The sequence below is a fragment of the Triticum urartu genome, chromosome 6 (assembly GCF_003073215.2).
Source record: "Triticum urartu cultivar G1812 chromosome 6, Tu2.1, whole genome shotgun sequence".
In the NCBI taxonomy this organism is placed as follows: Eukaryota; Viridiplantae; Streptophyta; class Magnoliopsida; order Poales; family Poaceae; genus Triticum; species Triticum urartu.
Window position 1 is genome coordinate 55,499,914 of NC_053027.1, and position 12,923 is coordinate 55,512,836.

Consider the following 12,923-nt stretch of genomic DNA (forward strand, 5'->3'; position numbering starts at 1 on the left):
AACGTCGGCGTTTGGGTTGCTTCTTGGAGGGGTCATCCTCCGCTATCCCGTCGCCATTGCCTTCTGTGGGTGTATCCACCATGTATATGTCATATGACGAGGTGGCTTTCCAGTGCCCTATAGGTGCTGGTTCATGTTCGTCTCCTACATCGTCGTCCATACCGTCGATGTCTTCAGAGTCGAAGTCGAGCATGTCGGTTAAGTCATCGACAGTGGCTACGAAGTGGGTGGTGGGTGGGTGTCGAATTTCTTCGTCGTCCGCATCCCAATCCTGTTGGCCATAATCCGGCCAGGGCTCTCCTGACAAAGAGAGAGACCTTAGTGAATTCAGAATGTCACCGAAGGGCAAGTGCTGAAAGATATCCACGGCGGTGAATTCCATGATCGGCGCCCAATCGGATTCGATTGGCAGGGGCGCGGATAGTTCGGAGTCAGAAAAAGAGTCCGGCACCTTGGAGTCACGGGCTACGCAGAGGTTTATGCTGGTGTTCGGCTCGATCGCCGTTGAGACTGCAGCCCCTGAGGCGGTGTCTAACCACCCGTCCTCGACTGGCTCAGTTGGCTCCGAGCTAAGGGCCGGAGCTGATGCGGGCGCAGCCTCTAGGGTACTGTTCGGCGACAGAGCTAAGTCATACCCATCGTGACAGTGCGGCGCGCTCGGCTGTGGCTCGAATTCATCGAAGATCAAGTCTCCGCGGATGTCGGCCGTGTAGTTCAAACTTCCAAATCTGACCTGATGGCCAGGGGCGTAGCTTTCAATCTGCTCCAGATGGCCAAACGAATTAGCCCGCAATGAAAAACCGCCAAATACGAAGATCTGCCAGGGGAGAAAAGTCTCACTCTGGATCGCATCGCTATCGATGATAGTAGGAGCCATCAAGCCTAACGGCGACGACACAGAGGAACTCTCAATGAAAGCACCAATGTCGGTGTCAAAACCGGTGGATCTCGGGTAGGGGGTCCCGAACTGTGCGTCTAGGCCGGATGGTAATAGGAGGCAGGGGACACGATGTTTTACCCAGGTTCGGGCCCTCTTGATGGAGGTAAAACCCTACGTCCTGCTTGATTGATATTGATGATATGGGTAGTACAAGAGTAGATCTACCACGAGATCAAAGAGGCTAAACCCTAGATGCTAGCCTATGGTATGATTGTATGTTATGGTTGTTGTCCTACGGACTAAAACCCTTCGGTTTATATAGACACCGGAGAGGGTTAGGGTTACACAAGGTCGGTTACAAAGGAGGAGATATCCATATCCGCATTGCCTAGCTTGCCTTCCACGCCAAGTAGAGTCCCATCCGGACACGAGACGAAGTCTTCAATCTTGTATCTTCATAGTCTAACAGTCCGGAATATGGAGATAGTCCGGCTGTCCGGAGACCCCCTAATCCAGGACTCCCTCACTCGTATATTTGCATGTCGGAGATGTGAAGAAAGGAAATGTGTCTTCTTATTTAGTAGGCCAATTTTGTGCTAATTATCCAAAATATAATATAAAATATATGATTTTGTGGAAGATATTACGTTGATAGAAAGAGTTATACAAAAGTATAAAAACTTAATATAAATAAATAAGATGGCTATTACCAGAGTGGGATGTTTTGGAGGCCGAGCTCCTGAAACCCTAAACCATGTCATGACACGTTTGTGATATGTGTGGGTCCTGCGTTGGCAATCTTTATACTTGGATATTATTCAGAAATACATGGTTGACCTGGCTGATACGCTTGGTTTGTACATGGGCCTCCACTAGCGTAGAATTTCTAGGAACATAGGGTGCCTCCTTGTAGTGGATGATTTGTGGTTGGGTATGTTACACCCTATTGAAATGATTTGTGGTTAGGTATGCTGCACTTGGTTGTAATTGCATACTATTATGATCAATTGTAACTCATCTTATCAGTGCATTGGAGAGAGTGAGGGAGGGAGAGCAGGGGCGAAGCTACGTTGGGGCTAAACTTGACCTTGGCCTGGCTAGCACAGCAGGAAATAGGGAAGGCTGATAGAGAAATAGGGCCAGGAAAACAAGTGATGTGTGTAATTTCTTATCCTGGCCCTCCCAACATTCATGCTGAAACTCCGTGATAACCTACATGTATAGGGGATCGCAACAGTTTTTGAGGGTAGAGTATTCAACCCAAATTTATTGATTCGACACAAGGGGAGCCAAAGAATATTCTCAAGTATTAACAGTTGAGTTGTCAATTCAACCGCACCTGAAAGACTTAATATCTGCAGCAAAGTATTTAGTAGCAAAGTAATATGGAAGTGGCGGTAACGGTGGCAAAAGTAACAGTAGTAGTTTTTGTAGTGATTATAACAGTGGCAACGGAAAACTAACTAAGCAAAGATCAATATGTGAATATCTCGTAGGCAATGGATCAGTGATGGATAATTATGTCGGATGCGATTCCTCATGCAACAGTTATAACATAGGGTGACACAGAACTAGCTCCAGTTCATCAATGTAATATAGGCATGTATTCTGAATATAGTCATACATGCTTATGTAAAAGAACTTGCATGACATCTTTTGTCCTACCCTCCCGTGGCAGCGGGGTCCTATTGGAAACTAAGGGATATAAAGGCCTCCTTTTAATAGAGTATCGGACCAAAGCATTAACACTTAGTGAATACATGAACTCCTCAAACTACGGTCATCACCAGGAGTGGTCCCGATTATTGTAACTTCGGGGTTGCCGGATCATAACACATAGTAGGTGACTATTGACATGCAAGATATGATCAAGAACTCACGTATATTCATGAAAACATAATAGGTTCAGATCTGAAATCATGGCACTTGGGCCCTAGTGACAAGCATTAAGCATAGCAAAGTCATAGCAACATCAATCTTAGAACACAATGGATACTAGGGATCAAACCCTGACAAAACTAACTCGATTACATGGTAAATCTCATCCAACCCATCACCGTCCAGCAAGCCTACGATGGAATTACTCACGCACGGCGGTGAGCATCATGAAATTGGTGATGGAGGAAGGTTGATGATGATGATGGCGACGGATTCCTCTCTCCGGAGCCCCAAACGGACTCCAGATCAGCCCTCCCGAGAGAGATTAGGGCTTGGCGGCGGCTCTGTATTGTAAAATGCAATGAATCCTTCTCTCTGATTTTTTTCTCCCCAAACATGAATATATAGAGTTGGAGTTGACGTCGGTGGAGCCTCAGGGGGCCCACGAGGCAGGGGGCGCTCCAGGGGGGCGCCCTGCACCCTCGTGGACAGGGTGTGGGCCCCATGGTGTTGATTCTTTCGCCAATATTTTTTATAAATTCCAAAATGTGTCTCCGTAAATTTCCAGGTCATTCCGAGAACTTTTATTTCTGCACAAAAATTAACACCATGGCAGTTCTGCTGAAAATAGCGTCAGTCCGGGTTAGTTCCATTCAAATCATGCAAGTTAGAGTCCAAAACAAGGTCAAAAGTGTTTGGAAAAGTAGATACGATGGAGACGTATCACTCCACCTCCGGGGGAGAGGGAGAGGAAGGAATAGTGCTTTCCACTTTGTCCCTTTATTTTCTTCAAATCTAATCTTAACCCCTAATAACATGAGTCTGAAATCTAATCTCTTTATTTTCTCCACCATCCATTGTCTGCGACGATTCTCCACCATCCCTCGGCATTCCACGACTGCCATCGAGTCAAGTTGTCGTCGTCACCCACACCCGCATCGCATTAGTCTTTCCATGGTGCCTCTTCGCCGTCCTCACCTGAAATTGATCATATGGTCATTCCATATCTGAAATTTCATATATTACTATGCGCTTGCCTGCAGCTGTTCATTATAGGTAAACAATTATGTTTTCCCTTCTGCAATGGGACCCCATAGTAGTTGTGACCAGTAATTTCTTAGAAGTTATTTGCCAACCCTACTAATGTGGACCAGGGGTTGGATTGATGAATATCGCAAGTGCACTTGCTTTCTTGGATTGGAGTCTCGCTGGATGGTACAAATTCATTTGTGGTCCGCCATGATCATGTTTTTTCACTGTCGCTCTTGGATAGCCAGTATGATGTTAATTTAGCTTTCAAATGTAGGTTTGTCATGCAAACCAAAAGCTTTGGAGGTTTGAGTCATATCAACAAGAACTTGGTGATGCTTCTTTTCTCCATGGGAATTTCAGAAATGAAACAAAACACAACAAAGTTTTGCTCTCAATGGTAATATATTCAAAGCTTTTTTCTGCTTGCTTGGATTTTTTAGAAACCCCTCCCATATATCAATTAATTAAAAACATGCATACAATCACCTGTTACAACTTTAACCACGTAGGGCGGAACATTATTTATCAAACCATCAGACCTATTATCCAAACTAAACTTCGCAATCTCGTGCGCCACCTTATTGGCCCTTCTGTTGATCTTAGATATCTTGAGATTAGTCATCATCTTGGAAATACTCAGCGCTTCCATCTTAAGATCAACGGTGGGAGACCCGTCCAAATAATCATTTCCAAGAAAAGACGCCACACAAGAGTAATCAGTTTCTAAAATGATGGGTTTATGAAGGGTAATATCGATATAAAGCCACGCAAGTGTCGCTCTCAGTTCCCTTCATCCATGCTATTGCAAACCCCAATATAGTCCCAAGAAGAAATAATGGCTTCACCAATGGTTCCTGGCAACCACTCCCACACTAGCAGCACTAATGGCCTCTAGAAAATTTGCGTCAGCATTGAAATTAATGAAATCTGGACCGAGGTGCTGCCAGGGCACACATTTTCCATCCACATCATTGGTATAATTTACACCATCTACCCTCTCCTTATCTTTGTTGTAATCTCCATCTTCATGTTGGTATGACAGGACAAGAAGGAGTCCCAATAGCTAATAAAACTCACAGAGGCAGAGATTGCTTCTTTACCTTTACCAAAGATCAACTCATTCCTAAGTCACATGCCCTCCAAAACATGAATATAATTTTCTCACGCACCGGCGACATTAATTGATCCAGTAAGATAAGTAACCAGTCCAGTCCAGAAAATTTGGAAACCTCCTTATTCGGTAGATTTCACACTTCCCTTAACGCCATACAGAGTGTAGGGGGCTTGGGACAGTTCACCAGGGCATGATAAACACATTCATCTTCCACACCATAGATCGAGCACAACCCAATGGTTGTTTGGTGGTGTTTAACACTATTAACTTGAATGGCCAAATTGTTTGAAGTAGCACGCCAATCAATTTTTTTGATTTTCTGAGGAACATGAGCCTTCCAAATAATATTTCATAGACTCTTTTCCCCATTGACAGCACCACTCAAACTCCCACCCTCACTCTGGGTGTCCTTTAGGTTGAGCGCCAGTCTATATGCACTTTTAATCGAGAATAACCCATTTTTCTCATAGTGCCAAGCGATAAAATCTCCCTCACCCGCAGTCTGAATACGCAGCTTTAAAAATTTCTCAGCATCATGGGGGTAAAATAGATGCCTAACCAGGTTCTCATCCCATCATTGGTTAGGCATCTATTTTATAGCAGGAGACTCGGGTCCACAATTTTCTGTTCTTTTTTGCAGAAATTTGTAGACCCGAGTCTCTTGAAAGCCAATTATCCCTTCAGATATTTATATCTGTGCCATCATGAACTCTTCAAATGACACTCTTTTTTAGCAGCTCAAGACCATGCATAATACCTTGTCATATAGCCGACGTCACTCGAGGGAAAACTGTCTCCAGAAGGTGTCCATGAGGATAATACTTAGCTTTCATCACCTTTGCACATAAAGAGTCTGGGGAAACCAATAAATGCCAAGCTTGTTTTGTCTACTTGCTTGAAAATTGGAAAGAGGCTTCAGCTTGCTAATACAGTCCCTCAACAGTTAATAAGTTACATGCTGTCATTTCTCACGGTTTGGTTTATATGTACTATGAACCGCAAATACCCTGGCTCCTTGCAAAAAAGTAGATTAAGTATCTTAATCAGGCAGTAACCTTTACACTTGTCATGTACTCATGTACGCATGCCATTTTTTATGGTTTGATGAATAATTATAAATTTGATTACTCGAGGAAGAGGAGGCAATATTTATATTGAGCCATATGCAGATCCAAGTTGCAAGGATATAAACCCGCAACAGAAAGAAAATTAAGTTGCAAGGATACAACGTACAATTCCAGAATATGGATGGACATCAGAAAAAGTCTTCAAATTCTCTTAATTTCTTGGTTAATGCAGGTATATGGTTTAATCCCAAGTGGGGTACAACTTCATGCTCATTTATATCTTATTAGTGCTAAGAGCAAGTACAATAGTGGGCTATAAGCCTGCTTACATGACACTTTTGCCTGTGTGGAAGAGAGAGACAAGAAAAAAGTGATGGAGTGGGCTAACATGCAAGAGCAAGCCTCTACGCGTGCTCCTAGGTAAAAGCATTTAATGAGAGGAAAGAGATAGAGAGAAAGTTAAAAAAGTTCTAATCTTATAGCCAGCTCTATTGTATTGAGTAATTAACAATGCTAACTCTTGATGGCATGTCATGTTTATATAGCCAGTTGTTGGCTATATTATTAACATGCTCTAATTTTACTTCGTTGTTAACCTGCAACAAGCAGTTCTATCTTTGTTTTCCATCTGACAGCTGGATTCCTGTTCTCATTTTTCTCTTCACGTACGGGTACTGCCTCACGGCTCGGCCTGCGATGGCTTGGCAAAGGCGGGCGTCGTGCAGGCACTAGCTACAGTGGAGCCTGTGCAGCCGGCGATCAGATCTCGGGCACACGTGGGCGTGGTGCACATGCGTGGTCTCAATCATATCTACAATGACCTGAAGCGACAGCGGACGTCGGGATGGCGATTTCGGTGGTGGTTTGCTCGTTGGCGCGATGAGAGGTCAAGCGCGGCTGACCATGGTGCGACGCACGAGGGATTCCGACTCTAGTGCCTGGATCTGACAATCACGACGGAGGTTGCCATTGTATGGGGGACGACAGCGGCTGGTGCGATGGTGCGTGCTCCTTGTAGCACCCGGAATCAGGGCGGCGACCCCTCTTCTACGAGGGCGGCGGACTCCTGATACGTCTCCAACGTATCTATAATTTTTGATTGCTCCATGCTATATTATCTACTGTTTTGGACTATATTGGGCTTTATTTTCCACTTTTATATTATTTTTGGGACTAACCTATTAACCGGAGGCCCAGCCCAGAATTGCTGTTTTTTTGCCTATTTCAGTGTTTCGGATAAACGGAATATCAAACGGAGTCCAAAATGAATAAAATCTTCTGAAACATGATTTTCTCACCGAACGTGATCCAGGAGACCTGGACCCTACTGCAAGGGATCAAAGAGGTGGTCACGAGGGTGGGGGGCGCCCCCCCTAGGGCGCGCCCCCTGCCTCATGGGCCCCTCGGTGCTCCACCGACGTACTCCTTCCTCCTATATATACACACGTACCCCCAAACGATCAGAACAGGAGCCAAAAACCTAATTTCACCGCCGCAAGTTTTTGTATCCACAAGATCCCATCTTGGGGCCTGTTCCGGAGCTCCGCCGGAAGAGGGCCGTCATCACAGAGGGCTTCTACATCATCATAGCCCCTCCAATGAAGTGTGAGTAGTTTACCTCAGACCTTCGGGTCCATAGTTAGTAGCTAGATGGCTTCTTCTCTCTCTTTGAATCTCAATACAAAGTTCCCCCCTCTCTTGTGGAGATCTATTCGATGTAATCTTCTTTTTGCGGTGTGTTTGTTGAGACCGATGAATTGTGGGTTTATGATCAAGTCTATCTATGAATAATATTTGAATCTTCTCTGAATTCTTTTATGCATGATTGGTTATCTTTGCAAGTCTCTTCGAATTATCCGTTTGGTTTGGCCAACTAGATTGGTAGTTCTTGCCATGGGAGAAGTGCTTAGCTTTGCGTTCGATCTTGCGGTGTCCTTACCCAGTGACAGAAGGTGCAGCAAGGCACGTATTGTATCGTTGCCATTGAGGATAACAAGATGGGGTTTATTTCATATTGCATGAATTTATCTCTCTACATCATGTCATCTTGCTTAAGGCGTTACTCTGTTTTTAACTTAATACTCTAGATGCATGCTGGATAGCGGTCGATGAGTGGCGTAATAGTAGTAGATGCAGAATCATTTCGATCTACTTGTCACGGACGTGATGCCTATATAGATGATCATGCCTAGATATTCTCATAATTACGCACAATTCTATCAATTGCTCAACAGTAATTTGTTCACCCACCGTAGAATACTTATGCTCTTGAGAGAAGCCACTAGTGAAACCTATGGCCCCCGGGTCTATTCTCATCATATCAATCTCCATCACTTTTATACTGTTTTGCTATTTACTTTGCCTTTACTTTTTACTTCGCATCTTTATATCAAAAATACCAAAAATATTCTATCTATCAGATCTCACTCTCATAAGTGACCGTGAAGGGCTTGACAACCCCTAATCGCGTTGGTTGCGAGTAGCTATCGCTTTGTGCAGGTACGAGGGACTTGAGCGTGGGCTCCTACTGGATTGATACCTTGGTTCTCAAAAACTAAGGGAAATACTTACGCTGCTCTGCTGCATCATCCCTTCCTCTTGGGGGAAAACCAATGCAAGCTCAAGCGTAGAAGGATTTCTGGCGCCGTTGCCGGGGAGTCTACGCAAAAAGTCAATATACCAAGTACCCATCACAATCCCTATCTCTCGCATTACATTATTTGCGATTTGCCTCTCATTTTCCTCTCCCCCCAATTCACCCTTGCCGTTTTATTCGCCCTCTCTCTCTATCCTCCCTCTCTATTTTCCTCTTTTTCCCGTTTCTTGTTTTCTCGTATGGTTGGAATAGTTGTTTATTTATTACTAAACAGAGAACTTAAGATCTACGGATCCTCATCTGCTTGCCAATATTTTTAAGGGATCCAATTATGATGAACCAATTCCTAGTGATTTGGATGCACTAGATTATCTTTATAAGCTTTTGCCTGAAATCCGTAAATCTGAAAATCGTGATGAAGTGCTTCATGAAGTGACTCATGATAGATCTTTGAATTATAAATTCTCTTGATGTCAATTGTGCTAATAAGATGCAAAACCCTAAGCTTGGGGATGCTAGTTTTGCTATGTCTACTACTTGTTGCAATGATTATGATTGGGGTGATTCTTCTTATGATATTGAAAATTTATTTAAGCCCCATGATGAATATGAGATTGATAATAGTGTTTGCAATATTACTGAAAGTGGGTCTGGAAAGGTCATAACTTTAGTTAATGTTAATCCCACTATTTTGAAAGAGTGTCAACTTTGCATGCATGTGGATCGTGTTGAAAATATTTTATGTGATAGCTATTTTGTTGAATTTGCTTATGATCCTACATATAATTATTACGAGAGAGGAAAATATGGTGGTAGAAATTTTCATGTTACTAAATTACCTCTCGTTATGTTGAGATTGCTATTATTTCTTTCCGCTTCCTTGCATATGCTAGTTTTTGCTTGCTATGATAATTTGTTTGCCTTTAAGATGCCTATGCATAGGAAGTATGTTATACTTAGATGTGTTTGTCACATGCTTTATGATGCTCCTTTTGTGCTTCAATTCTTGTCTTTCTTGTGAGCATCATTAAAATTACCAATGCCTAGCTATAAGGCTTTAAAGAAAAGCGCTTGTTGGGAGACAACCCAATATTTTTCCTTGCTGTTATTCAATAAATAAATTATTTAGCCTATGTTTTGGTTGTGTTTTTTTGTGTTTAATTAGTGTTTGTGCCAAGTAGAACCGCTGGGAAGACTTGGGGAAAGTCCTGTTGAACTTGCTGTAAAAAACAGAAACTTTAGCGCTCACGAGAACTGCTGTCATTTTTATTTGAAGAGTGCTATTTAGTTAATTATTTTTGCAGATGATTAATAGATAAATACCTCACGTCCAGAAATTTATTTTAGATTTTTGGGGTACCATATTTTGCGCTAGCTACAGATTACTACAGACTGTTCTGTTTTTGACAGATTCTGTTTTTCGTGTGTTGTTTGCTTATTTTGATGAATCTATGGCTAGTAAAATAGTTCATAATCCATAGAGAAGTTGGAATACAGTAGGTTTAACACCAATATAAATAAATAATGAGTTCATTACAGTACCTTGAAGTGGTCTTTTGTTTTCTTTCGCTAACGGAGCTCACGAGTTTTCTATCTTGAGTTTTGTGTTGTGAAGTTTTCAAGTTTTGGGTGAATTCTTTTGATGGATCATGGAACAAGGAGTGGCAAGAGCCTAAGCTTGGGGATGCCCATGGAACCCCCAAGATAATCCAAGGACACTAAAAAGTCAAAGCTTGGGGATGCCCCGGAAGGCATCCCCTCTTTTTCGTCCACTTCCATCGGTAATTTACTTGGACCTATATTTTTATTCACCAACATGATATGTGTTTTGCTTGGAGCGTCTTGTATTATTTGTGTCTTTGTTTGTTAGTATGCCACAATCATCCTTGCTGTACACACCTTTTGAGAGAGCCATACATGAATTAAAATTTGATAGAATACTCTATGTGCTTCACTTATATCTTTTGAGCTAGATAATTTTGCTCTATGTGCTTCACTTATATCCTTTGAGCTAGATAGTTTTGCTTCACTTATATCTTTTGAGCTAGATAATTTTGCTCTATGTGCTTTAGTTAGATCTTTTAGAGCACGGTGGTGGATTTGTTTTAAAGAAACTATTGATCTCTCATGCTTCACTTAAATTAATTTGAGAGTCTCTTAATAGCATGGTAATTTGCCTAATAATAATATGCTCGGTATTCAAAATTTGTGAAACTTTCTTTTGAGTGTGTTGAATACTAAGAAAAGATTGAAGCATGATAATTGTTTTGATATATGGAGGTGATAATATTAAAGTCATGCTAGTTGAGTAGTTGTGAATTTAAAGAATACTTGTGTTGAAGTTTGTGATTCCCATAGCATGCACGTATGGTGAACCGTTATGTGATGAAGTCGGAGCATGATTTATTTATTGATTGTCTTCCTTATGAGTGGCGGTCGGGGACGAGCGATGGTCTTTTCCTACCAATCTATCCCCCTAGGATTATGCGCGTAATACTTTGCTTTGATAACTTCTAAATTTTTGCAATAAGTATATGAGTTCTTTATGACTAATGTTGAGTCCATGGATTATACGCACTCCCACCCTTCCACCCTTGCTAGCCTCTCTAATACCGCGCACCTTTCGCCGGTATCATACACCTACCATATACCTTCCTCAAAACAGACACCATACCTACCTATTATGGCATTTCGATAGCCATTCTGAGATGTATTGCCATGCAACTTTCCACCATCTAGTTCATCATGACACATCCATCATTGTCATATTGCTTAGCATGATCATGTAGTTGACATAGTATTTGTGGCAAAGCCACCGTTCATAATTCTTTCATACTTGTCACTCTTGATTCATTGCATATTCCGATACACCGCCGGAGGCATTCATATAGAGTCATACTTTGTTTTAGTATCGAGTTGTAATCATTGAGTTGTAAATAAATAGAAGTGTGATGATCATCATTCAATAGAGCATTGTCCCCCCCAAAAAAAGAGAAAGGCCAAAGAAAAAAAAGAAGGCCCAAAAAAATATAAGTAAAAAGGGGCAATGATACTATCCTTTTTTTCCACACTTGTGCTTCAAAGTAGCACCATGTTCTTCATATAGAGAGTCTCATATGTTGTCACTTTCATATACTAGTGGGAATTTTACGTTATAGAACTTGGCTTGTATATTCCAATGATGGGCTTCCTCAAATTGCCCTAGGTCTTCGTGAGCAAGCAAGTTGGATGCACACCCACTTAGTTTCTTTTGTTGAGCTTTCATACATTTATAGCTCTAGTGCATCCGTTGCATGGCAATCCCTACTCACTCACATTGATATCTATTGATGGGCATCTCCATAGCCCGTTGATACGCCTAGTTGATGTGAGACTATCTTCTCCTTTTTGTCTTCTCCACAACCACCATTCTATTCCACCTATAGTGCTATATCCATGGCTCACGCTCATGTATTGCGTGAAGATTGAAAAAGTTAGAGTATGAAACAATTGCTTGGCTTGTCATCGGGGTTATGCATGATTTAAATATTTTGTGTGGGGAAGATGGAGCATAGCCAGACTATATGATATTGAAGGGATAACTTTCTTTGGCCATGTTATTTTGAGAAGACATAATTGCTTTGTTAGTATGCTTGAAGTATTATTATTTTCTACGTCAATATAAACTTTTGTCTTGAATCTTTCTAATCTGAATATTCATACCACAATTAAGAATATTTGCATTGAAATTATGCCAAGTAGCACTCCGCATCAAAAATTCTCTTTTTATCATTTACCTACTCGAGGACGAGCAGGAATTAAGCTTGGGGATGCCTGATACGTCTCCAACGTATCTATAATTTTTGATTGCTCCATGTTATATTATCTACTGTTTTGGACTATATTGGGCTTTATTTTCCACTTTTATATTATTTTTGGGACTAACCTATTAACCGGAGGCCCAGCCCAGAATTGCTGTTTTTTTTGCCTATTTCAGTGTTTCGGATAAACGGAGTCCAAACGGAATAAAATCTTCGGAAACGTGATTTTCTCACCGAACGTGATCCAGGAGACTTGGACCCTACCGCAAGGGATCAAAGAGGTGGTCACGAGGGTGGAGGCGCGCCCCCCCTAGGGCGCCCCCTGCCTCATGGGCCCCTCGGTGCTCCACCGACATACTCCTTCCTCCTATATATACACACGTACCCCCAAACGACCAGAACAAGAGCCAAAAATCTAATTCCACCACCGCAACTATCTGTATCCACGAGATCCCATCTTGGGGCCTGTTCCGAAGCTTCGCCGGAAGAGGGACGTCATCACGGAGGGCTTCTACATCATCATAGCCCCTCCGATGAAGTGTGAGTAGTTTACCTC